Here is a 12013-nt window from a genome sequence, read left to right on the forward strand (position 1 = left end):
GGTTCCAGGGGAACACGGGCAGCAGTAGACAGGTCAGTGGAGGCCTAGTGGAAGGAGTGACCGCAGACAGGCTTCGAAGGCCTAACATAAGAAAAATGTCAATACAATGGTATTGACAGTGCCAGGCATTGAAGGATGTCAGCGCATAGACTAAACATTGGTGGAGCTGTGAGAGAAAATTTTGCAAGTGGTAGAGCACTGTTTGACCTGGGGGGGGGACTGTCTTGTGGCCGGCGGTACAGGCCCAGGGCCCCTCATATTACAACGGTGTGTCTGAAGTTGGGTGCGCATCACCACCGCCAGACACATTATTGTACTATGAGGGACCTAGTGGCAGTGCCGTCGACCAAAAGCGGGCACACCCACCTCTTCAGACAAACAGTACTCTCACGGGTGCTGGCGCCAAGTGGCGATACCACGGCCCCGTGTGGGGACTTTGGCCATTTAGGGAGGTGTTAACATGTCGGATGCTGGACAATCAGGTGCTGCAAATTACGAGATTGGAAAAGTCGTTCAGAATAGTCCACAGGCAAGACCTTTACATAGGAAAGCTAGGTGTCAGCCGGGCAAGGTGGGGCAAAAGATTTCGAAATCCAGTTGTGGTTCATTTTAATGAAGGTTAGATCATCTACATTTTGGGTAGCCAAACGAGTCCTTTTTTCTGTTAGTATTGAACCTGCAGCACTGAATACTCTTTCTGATAGGACACTAGCTGCCGGGCAAGCAAGCTCCTGCAATGCATATTCTGCCAATTCTGGCCAGGTGTCTAATTTTGATGCCCAGTAATCAAATGGGAATGACGGTTGAGGGAGAACGTCGATAAGGGATGAAATATAGTCAGTAACCATACTGGACAAATGTTGTCTCCTGTCACTTTGAATTGATGCTGCAGTACCTGTCCTGTCTGCGGTCATAGCAAAATCACTCCACAACCTGGTCAGAAAACCCCTCTGGCCAACGCCACTTCTGATTTCTGCCCCTCTAACACCTCTGGTCTGCTGGCCCCTGCAGCTCGTGTTAGAACGATCACGGGCGCTGTGTGCAGGGAATGCCAGAAGCAAACGGTCAATAAGAGTTGATTGTTTGGTTGCTAATATTAGTTCCAAGTTCTCATGTGGCATTATATTTTGCAATTTGCCTTTATAGCGAGGATCAAGGAGGCAGGCCAACCAGTAATCGTCATCGTTCATCATTTTTGTTATGCGTGTGTCCCTTTTGAGGATACATAAGGCATAATCCGCCATGTGGCCCAAAGTTCCAGTTCTCAAATCTGTGGTTGTGCTTGGTTGAGGGGCAGTTTCAGGCAAATCCACGTCACTTGTGTCCCTCCAAAAACCAGAACCCGGCCTTGCCGCGCCAACAATTTCCACTGGCCCAGGAAAAGCTTCCTCATTAAAAATATAATCATCCCCATCATCCTCCTCGTCCTCCTCCTCCTGTTCGCCCGCTACCTCGTCCTGTACACTGCCCTGGCCAGACAATGGCTGACTGTCATCAAGGCTTTCCTCTTCCTCAGCTGCAGACGCCTGATCCTTTATGTGCGTCAAACTTTGCATCAGCAGACGCATTAGGGGGATGCTCATGCTTATTATGGCGTTGTCTGCACTAACCAGCCGTGTGCATTCCTCAAAACACTGAAGGACTTGACACATGTCTTGAATCTTCGACCACTGCACACCTGACAACTCCATGTCTGCCATCCTACTGCCTGCCCGTGTATGTGTATCCTCCCACAAAAACATAACAGCCCGCCTCTGTTCACACAGTCTCTGAAGCATGTGCAGTGTTGAGTTCCACCTTGTTGCAACGTCTATGATTAGGCGATGCTGGGGAAGGTTCAAAGAACGCTGATAGGTCTGCATACGGCTGGAGTGTACGGGCGAACGGCGGATATGTGAGCAAAGTCCACGCACTTTGAGGAGCAGGTCGGATAACCCCGGATAACTTTTCAGGAAGCACTGCACCACCAGGTTTAAGGTGTGAGCCAGGCAAGGAATGTGTTTCAGTTGGGAAAGGGAGATGGCAGCCATGAAATTCCTTCCGTTATCACTCACTACCTTGCCTGCCTCAAGATCTACAGTGCCCAGCCACGACTGCGTTTCTTTCTGCAAGAACTCGGACAGAACTTCCGCGGTGTGTCTGTTGTCGCCCAAACACTTCATAGCCAATACAGCCTGCTGACGTTTGCCAGTAGCTGCCCCATAATGGGAGACCTGGTGTGCAACAGTGGCAGCTGCGGATGGAGTGGTTGTGCGACTGCGGTCTGTGGACGAGGTCTCGCTTCTGCAGGAGGACGAGGAGGAGGAGGAGGGGGTGCGAACGGCTACAGCCAACTGTTTCCTAGACCGTGGGCTAGGCAGAACTGTCCCAAACTTGCTGTCCCCTGTGGACCCTGCATCCACCACATTTACCCAGTGTGCCGTGATGGACACGTAACGTCCCTGGCCATGCCTACTGGTCCATGCATCTGTTGTCAGGTGCACCTTTGTGCTCACAGATTGCCTGAGTGCATGGACGATGCGCTCTTTAACATGCTGGTGGAGGGCTGAAATGGCTTTTCTGGAAAAAAAGTGTCGACTGGGTAGCTCGTAGCGTGGTACAGCGTAGTCCATCAGGGCTTTGAAAGCTTCGCTTTCAACTAACCGGTAGGGCATCATCTCTAACGAGATTAGTCTAGCTATGTGGGCGTTCAAACCCTGTGTACGCGGATGCGAGGCTAAGTACTTCCTTTTTCTAACCATAGTCTCATGTAGGGTGAGCTGGACTGGAGAGCTGGAGATCGTGGAACTAGCGGGGGTGCCGGTGGACATGGCAGACTGAGAGACGGTGGGAGATGGTATTGTTGCCGTCGGTGCCCTAGATGCAGTGTTTCCTACTACGAAACTGGTGATTCCCTGACCCTGACTGCTTTGGCCTGGCAAAGAAACCTGCACAGATACTGCAGGTGGTGCAGAAAATGGTGGCCCTACACTGCCGGAAGGGATGTTGCGTTGATGACTAGCTTCATTGGCCGAGGGTGCTACAACCTTAAGGGACGTTTGGTAGTTAGTCCAAGCTTGCAAATGCATGGTGGTTAAATGTCTATGCATGCAACTTGTATTGAGACTTTTCAGATTCTGCCCTCTGCTTAAGGTAGTTGAACATTTTTGACAGATGACTTTGCGCTGATCAATTGGATGTTGTTTAAAAAAATGCCAGACTGCACTCTTTCTAGCATCGGATACCTTTTCAGGCATTGCAGACTGAGCTTTAACCGGATGGCCACGCTGTCCTCCAACAGGTTTTGACTTTGCCACGCGTTTTGGGCAAGATACGGGCCCAGCAGATGGAACCTGTTGCGATGTTGATGCCTGCTGCGGCCCCTCCTCCTCCGCTTCAGAACTGCTGCCGCCTGCACCCTGTTCCCCCAATGGCTGCCAATCGGGGTCAAGAACTGGGTCATCTATTACCTCTTCTTGTAGCTCGTGTTCAACTTCGTCTGTGTCACCGTGTCGGTCGGTGGTATGGCGTTCGTGATGGGGCAACATAGTCTCATCAGGGTCTGATTCTTGATCAGCACCCTGCGAGGGCAATGTTGTGGTCTGAGTCAAAGGACCAGCATAGTAGTCTGGCTGTGGCTGTGCATCAGTGCACTCCATGTCAGATTCAACTTGTAATGGGCATGGACTGTTAACTGCTTCACTTTCTAAGCCAGGGACGGTATGTGTAAAGAGCTCCATGGAGTAACCCGTTGTGTCGCCTGCTGCATTCTTCTCTGTTGTTGTTTTTGCTGAAGAGGACAAGGAAGCGACTTGTCCCTGACCGTGAACATCCACTAACGACGCGCTGCTTTTACTTTTACCAGTTTCACGAGAGGAGGCAAAAGAGCTAGAGGCTGAGTCAGCAAGATAAGCCAAAACTTGCTCTTGCTGCTCCGGCTTTAAAAGCGGTTTTCCTACTCCCAGAAAAGGGAGCGTTCGAGGCCTTGTGTAGCCAGACGACAAACCTGGCTCCACAGCTCCAGACTTAGGTGCAATATTTTTTTTCCCACGACCACCTGATGCTCCACCACTACCACTACCCTCATTACCAGCTGACAATGAACGCCCCCGGCCACGACCTCTTCCACCAGACTTCCTCATTGTTTTAAAAACGTTACCAAACTAACGGTATTTGTTGCGGTCACACAACTTACACGGTGAGCTATAACTTCAGTATGATTTAGCTACCACTTTACAGGTGGGTGAGACCACAACGAAAATCAGGCACAATGTTACACACTCTGTTGTTGGTGGCAACAAATGAGAGAGATGCCACACACGCAGGACTGTCACTGAAGCGCAAATGTAAATATTAATCTCCCACTGATTTGTTTTTGTTTTTTTAACAGGGAGACTTTAGAGAAAAAAAAATAATAAAAAAAAATGATTTTTTAAGGAAGAATTTATAAACCAAATAAAATGAAATGATTGTTTCAGGGAGAATTTAGAAAACAAATTAAAAAAAAAATAGGCTTTCTATGGCCCACTGAGTGAGAAAGGACGCACACAGGAGTCAGGAGTGGCACACAAGCCCTGAGGCCAATATTTTTCTCCCACTGATTGATGTTGTGATTTTTTCAGGTAGATTTTGGAACCCAAATCAAGCAAAAAAATAAATAGGCTTTCTATGGCCCACTGAGTGAGAGATGACGCACACAGGAGTCAGGAGTGGCACACAAGCCCAGAGGCCAATATTTATCTCCCACTGATTGATTTATTGATTTTTTTCAGGTAGAATTTAGAACCCAAATCAACCCAAAAAATAAATAGGCTTTCTATGGCCCACTATTTGTGAGAGAGATGGCACGCTCAGGACTGGCACACAAGCCCAGAGGCCAATATTAATCTCCCACTTTTTTTTTTTTTTTCCAGGGAAAATTTATAAACCCAATAAAAAAAATAATAAATAGGCTTTCTATGGCCCACTATCTGAGAGAGAGAGATGGTACGCTTAGGACTGGCACACAAGCCCAAAGGCCAATATTAATCTCCCACTGATTGATTTATTGATTTTTTCAGGTAGAATTTAGAACCAAAATCAACCCAAAAAATAAATAGGCTTTCTATGGCCCACTATTTGTGAGAGAGATGGCACGCTCAGGACTGGCACACAAGCCCAGAGGCCAATATTAATCTCCCACTTTTTTTTTTTTTCTCCAGGGAAAATATATAAACCCAATAAAAAAAATAATAAATAGGCTTTCTATGGCCCACTATCTGAGAGAGAGAGATGGCACGCTTAGGACTGGCACACAAGCCCAAAGGCCAATATTAATCTCCCACTGATTGATTTATTGATTTTTTCAGGTAGAATTTAGAACCCAAATCAAGCAAAAAAATAAATAGGCTTTCTATGGCCCACTGAGTGAGAGATGGCACACACAGGAGTCAGGAGTGGCACACAAGCCCTGAGGCCAATATTTTTCTCCCACTGATTGATGTGATTTTTTCAGGTAGATTTTGGAACCAAAATCAAGCAAAAAAATAAATAGGCTTTCTATGGCCCACTGAGTGAGAGATGGCACACACAGGAGTCAGGAGTGGCACACAAGCCCTGAGGCCAATATTTTTCTCCCACTGATTGATGTTGTGATTTTTTCAGGTAGATTTTGGAACCCAAATCAAGCAAAAATATAAATAGGCTTTCTATGGCCCACTGAGTGAGAGATGGCACACACATGAGTCAGGAGTGGCACACAAGCCCTGAGGCCAATATTTTTCTCCCACTGATTGATGTAGTGATTTTTTCAGGTAGATTTTGGAACCCAAATCAAGCAAAAAAATAAATAGGTTTTCTATGGCCCACTGAGTGAGAGATGGCACACACAGGAGTAAGGAGTGGCACACAAGCCCTGAGGCCAATATTTTTCTCCCACTGATTGATGTAGTGATTTTTTCAGGTAGATTTTAGAACCCAAATCAAGCAAAAAAATAAATAGGCTTTCTATGGCCCACTGAGTGAGAGATGACACAGACAGGGATGGCACTCTAGCAGAAATGTCAATCTTAATCTCCCACAAAAAAAAAAAAAAAAAAAGGAACTGTCCTTCAATTACTATCTCCCTGCAGTAATCTCAGCCAGGTATGGCAGGCAGCAATAAGGAGTGGACTGATGCACAAATTAAATAAAAAGTGTGGACAAACAAACAAGATAGTTGTGCAGAAAGGAAGGAACAAGAGGATTTGTGCTTTGAAAAAAGCAGTTGGTTTGCACAGCGGCGTACACACAGCAATGCAGCTATCAGGGAGCCTTCTAGGGCAGCCCAATGAGCTACAGCGCTGAGGGGAAAAAAAAAATGTAGCTTCCACTGTCCCTGCACACCGAAGGTGGTGTTGGGCAGTGGAAATCACTACAGCACAAGCGGTTTGGTGGTTAATGGACCCTGCCTAACGCTATCCCTGCTTCTGACGAAGCGGCAGCAACCTCTCCCTAAGCTCAGATCAGCAGCAGTAACATGGCGGTCGGCAGGAACGCCCCTTTATAGCCCCTGTGACGCCGCGAGACAGCAAGCCAATCACTGCAATGCCCTTCTCTAAGATGGTGGGGAGCAGGACCTATGTCATCACGCTGCCCACACTCTGCGTTTACCTTCATTGGCTGAGAAATGGCGCTTTTCGCGTCATTGAAACGCGACTTTGGCGCGAAAGTCGCGTACCGCATGGCCAACCCCGCACAGGTGTCGGATCGGGTTTCATGAAACCCGACTTTGCCAAAAGTCGGCGACTTTTGAAAATGAACGACCCGTTTCGCTCAACCCTAATTAACAGCTATAGATTAAAATACACCACATCTTTTGTATTGAAGCATCTTTTGAGCCGGTGCAAAAGTTGATTGTGAAGGGAGAGGGAGCAGAGTCTGTGCCATGGATTGGTGGATCTTGTGTTGTCAGCTGTGCATGGAGGTGCTATTATCAGCCATTGTAATCCTGCCTGAGATGATAACATAGTAACATAGTAACATAGTTAGTAAGGCCGAAAAAAGACATTTGTCCATCCAGTTCAGCCTATATTCCATCATAATAAATCCCCAGATCTACGTCCTTCTACAGAACCTAATAATTGTATGATACAATATTGTTCTGCCCCAGGAAGACATAAGAAAATGTCTGTAAACTCTTCCTTCAAATGTGTGGAAGTTAATATCTAAAAGAGCCCCAATGTTTGGTGTGAAAATAATATAATTATTATAGTTTTTAATAAATAACATGAATGACATGAAGTAAAAACATTGTCAACATTTAAAAAAAGCACATGTAGCACAAAAACCTGCTTTAAAATAGGTAATTTCCTGATTACACTTTAAACTCCCTTTAATTCGCTGCTAACTTTAATGTTTGGGATTCTAAAGTTAGGGGCAGATGGTGAGACAGTGGTCGTAACCCCACCACCGCTATGGCCATAACCCAACCACCGCTATGACAATAACCCCACCACCACTATGGCCATAACACCACTATCGCTATGACTATAACAGCACCACTGCTATGGCCATGACTCTTCCACCGCTATTGCCATAACCCATAAGACTCATAACCACTCCACCACTTTGGCCATAACCCCTCCACCAACTTTGCCATAACACCACCACCACTACGGCCGTAACCCTACCACTGCTATGGCCATAACCCCTCCACCACTATGGCCATAACCCTACCACCCCACCGCTATGGCCATAACCCCTCCACCACTTTCACCATAATTGGACCGCCACTATGGCCAAAACACCATATGGCGATATCACAGCTAAAGTTTCAGCTATATGAGACAAGCCAATGGCCAGATGACTGTGTCGCATAATAGTGCGGCAATTAGTCATGGTCATGGGCAGAATTTGGCAGCAACATCTAGCCATACCCTCATGCTGGCCATGCACATGTGGTTAATAGCAACTGGTAGGCTGAGAGTCGCCTGACTGTCCGCATATAATTCCAATAGTCAAGGATGAAGGAGAAATTTGCTTGCCTAATTCTCTTCCACCCTAAAACATTAAATCCCGTTCAACCCTACATCTTAGCATGCAATATGTTTGTTATGTTAGCAAGAACAAGAAGACAGGTGAAACAGATGTGACAGCAGGAGCAGACTTTTATGATGGAAATACAACGGTCTATATATTGGCTAACGAAGCCAAAGTGGTGAAACGCGCTTCGAGGCTCCAGTTTTGTCCCACTTGCGCTCCTGCACTTTACTACAATATGTCTCAAACGAAAATTCCTCTACATTATTGGGCTCATATTCAAACATGATCTTCACCCTGGGACATCGATGCTAGGTCTCTTACACTTAGCCGGTAGCAGTAACTATTATTGATGAGCAAATAGCATTGTTGCTCAGGTCTCCCCGAACATGCTCAGGTGGTGATCTCCGAGTATTTGTTAGTGCTCGGAGATTTAGTTTTCGTTGCCTCAGCTGCATGATTTACGGCTGCTGGACAGCCTGAATACATGTGGGAATTCCCTAACAAACAGGCATTCATCACATGTATTCAGCCTGTCTAGAAGCCATAAATCATGCAGCTGTAGCGAGGAAAACTCAATCTCTGAGCAATAATAAATACTCGGAGACCACCCGAGTGTGCTCTGGGAAACCCGAGCAACGAGTATACTCGCTCATCACTAATAACCATCTATGTATATCTTCCTTCTCAGTAGCACTTTTCTATAGGAGACCTTGTTTGGCAGTATTATCAATATTATTCTTCTGCCCTCTCATGGATACTGCTATCCGATTTTATAGGTCGATAGTATCCATCGTTCATCTCAGTTATCTACCATACCAGCATTGATTCCTTACACTACATATGTCTGGAGCACCAGTGGGACACTTTTTATTCTCTCTGATGTGGTGTAATTTTTCCACCTGTTCCCACATCAGGTTTAGCTGTTTTTCTCCCTTACTTTGCAATATTGTCATTGTCATTTATTTAATGTTTAATAAAATTTAATATTATTTGCTCTACCCCTTATGTTTGATTATCTTTTCATTTATTATCTATATTATTTAGATCGTATTATCTATTTAAAGGGACACTGTCACCTGAATTTGGAGGAAACAATCTTCAGCCATGGAGGCGGGGTTTTGGGGTTTTTGATTCACCCTTTCTTTACCCGCTGGCTGCATGCTGGCTGCAGTATTGGATTGAAGTTCATTCTCTGTCCTCCATAGTACACCCCTGCGCAAGGCAAGATTGCCTTGTGCAGGCATGTACTACGGAGGACAGAGAATGAACTTCAATCCAATATTGCAGCCAGCATGCAGCCAGCGGGTAAAGAAAGGGTGAATCAAAAACCCCAAAACCCCGCCTCCATGGCTGAAGATTGTTCCCTTCAAATTCAGGTGACAGTGTGCCTTTAATATTTCTGGATTCTTTGAGAGGTGCTTTTGCTCTGTTTGGTCTCATGTCATGTCTTAGGGGTGTGTTCCACTTAGCCAAGTGGATATCTTTGTATTTTCATATGTCTTATAGCTTATGTCAGATATTTCTTGTCTCAGTCTTAACGTTTCCACTTTTGTGTCTTGTTCAGTGGTGGGAAATTCACAGCCAGACTGCCCCATCTGGCATTTGCCGCATGGCCAGTCCAACTATGTGAACATGAGGAATAACACCATCCATGTCCATTACATAACATTCGTGGCCCAGACTAAACATTTGTGTCTTGCTCAGCCCAGTTTACCTTGGCCATGTATTTGAGCACTGAACACCTTGTACTTCTGTGTCTTGTTCAGTGGTGGTCGGGTTTCAGCCTTCCTTACCTTGGCCATGTGTATGAATACTGAACACCTTGTTCTTCTGAGCACTCCAAGGAGGTTGCAGTTATGAAATATGACAGCACTGGAGGATAATGGCTTCCTGGTTGCTTCATGCTTGACTCTTTTCAAATCTTTGGTCGTTAATGTGCAACTTTTTTCGAACCACTTGACTATTTGAAACAAAACTTTTGATTGTTCAGTGATGAGGACCCAATATGTTAGCAACTTCAAGAGTGCTGCATCCCTCTGTTAGACTTGTAACATTTTTTGACTTTCAGCTGCGTCACTTCTAATGTGGTGTACCTAATTATTTCTACTAAATGTCCAACTGGGGGTCTGTATGTGGGGGAGACAGGGCAAAAGCTTAGAACAAGAATGAATTCTCACCGCCACACAATAAGAGAAAAAAGAATGGATCTACCTGTGGCAATACATTTTTGTCTCCCAAATCATAATATTATGGACATGAAATTACTTGTGTTAAAAGGTAGCTTCAGATCTCAGAGAGACAGAGCAGTCTGGAATATAAACTGATGACGACCTTTGGCAGTCTTAATGCAGGAATGAATGTGTCGCACGGATTTATGTCTTTTTACATCAACTAAGGAACTTGCCCCTCAAACTATGAGGGGTCATCACAACAGAGACCCTAATCACAGGACAATAAAACATTCCTTATCTAAGAACTGGCCCAATATTTATGGACATAACTGTTTATCACTCATGGTAATTCTGCTTCATGTCACCTGTCTTATCTATGGTTTTTCCTTTTTTTTTCTGTGCTATGTTGTGCATAAATATGTGATTCTTCAGAATTTCTTTTAGCCTTTGCCTGATGAAGAGACCTGTGTAGTCTTGAAAGCTTGCAATTTGTTACCATCTTTTCCGTTAGCCATTAAAAGGTATCAACCACTGAGGACTCTCAATTCTAAATATTTTTCTATCTACTGGCTAACTCGGTACCAAGATATATGACTTTTCAGGGTCAGCTAAACATTCTTCTTGGTCCATTTTTCCATATGAAAACAAGCTGCCTAATAATTCTCACACATTAAGAAAGGGTGTTGTACACGTAGGCCGCACCCTCCTCATTACACAATTACACATCACCTGATCTGCTTCATCCAATAGGTATTCGAGTTTATAAAGGGCAGAGATGGAAAATCTGCATGAAAATGATAAGGTCAAAATATTCACTTGCCTAATAATTGTGCACATAGTGAAGATACCAATGGGTGGCCACAGTGTTGACACCACTATGGATAACAAAGCTCTGGAGGCCATTGGCTGTGTTGGTCACATAGATGGGGATAAAACCCTTTTAACTATTGTACTATTCCTTCTTTATGCAATGAGAATAATTTGGAATAAACTGCAGATAGTTCAGATATGACAAACTTCTGAATATGTTTTTTTTTTCTAAATATAAAACCATATAATCGTCACAGGGGAAGATTGCATTTAATGTTCTCTGTGTTTTCGAGGTGGCTGTGACCAACTAAATTCTCATAAAGTATCGAAGAAACATGCTGACTTGTGAACCTTACCCTGGTGTGTCGTGCTCAGCAGGACATCAGCATCCGCCTGATTACTCAACAGGATTGCTCACACGTTACATGTCTCTTCATTTCTACTAAGATGATGAATTACTCACACAAGTGGATTGAAAACATTAGATATGAAATCAGAATGACGATTTTAAAGTTGAGGTTCATCCTAGCTGTAGATGCACAAATATAATAGGGGTTAAAATGTAATCTTCTAAACTTGTGCTACTCCAAGTGCCGAAGTTCAAGTTTTGTTTGGAAGGTTTTCTGAAATTAAAAATATTATTATTTTTATTCAGCCCAAAAATATCTTGCTATTTGCCTCATACATTAGTGTGCACAAGTTTCAGGCAGGTGTGAGAAAAATGCTGCAAAGTAAGAATTCTTTTAAAGAATGCAGGGTGTTAATAGTTTTCATCATGAGACATACACACAGGAGGCTCAGGAGCACCCTTACAGCCATTTTTTACCAAGGAATCTGCCATATACTTATCCCTGCTTTCAATATGTCATTTGGAGTTTCTATCTTCATACACAGCGACTATGTGACCACGGCTCGGAAACGGGTCGAAACATTAACATCTCTTCTATCTTATAAACTTCTGCCTTGCCCATCACTTGCACTTGTTTTGAGCAATAATTAAAAATATTTGCATTAAACTTTTGAGTGTGAGGTGAAAATTCCTCCGCTTTGTG

Source organism: Ranitomeya imitator, chromosome 5, assembly GCF_032444005.1.
Source record: "Ranitomeya imitator isolate aRanImi1 chromosome 5, aRanImi1.pri, whole genome shotgun sequence".
Taxonomy (NCBI): Eukaryota; Metazoa; Chordata; class Amphibia; order Anura; family Dendrobatidae; genus Ranitomeya; species Ranitomeya imitator.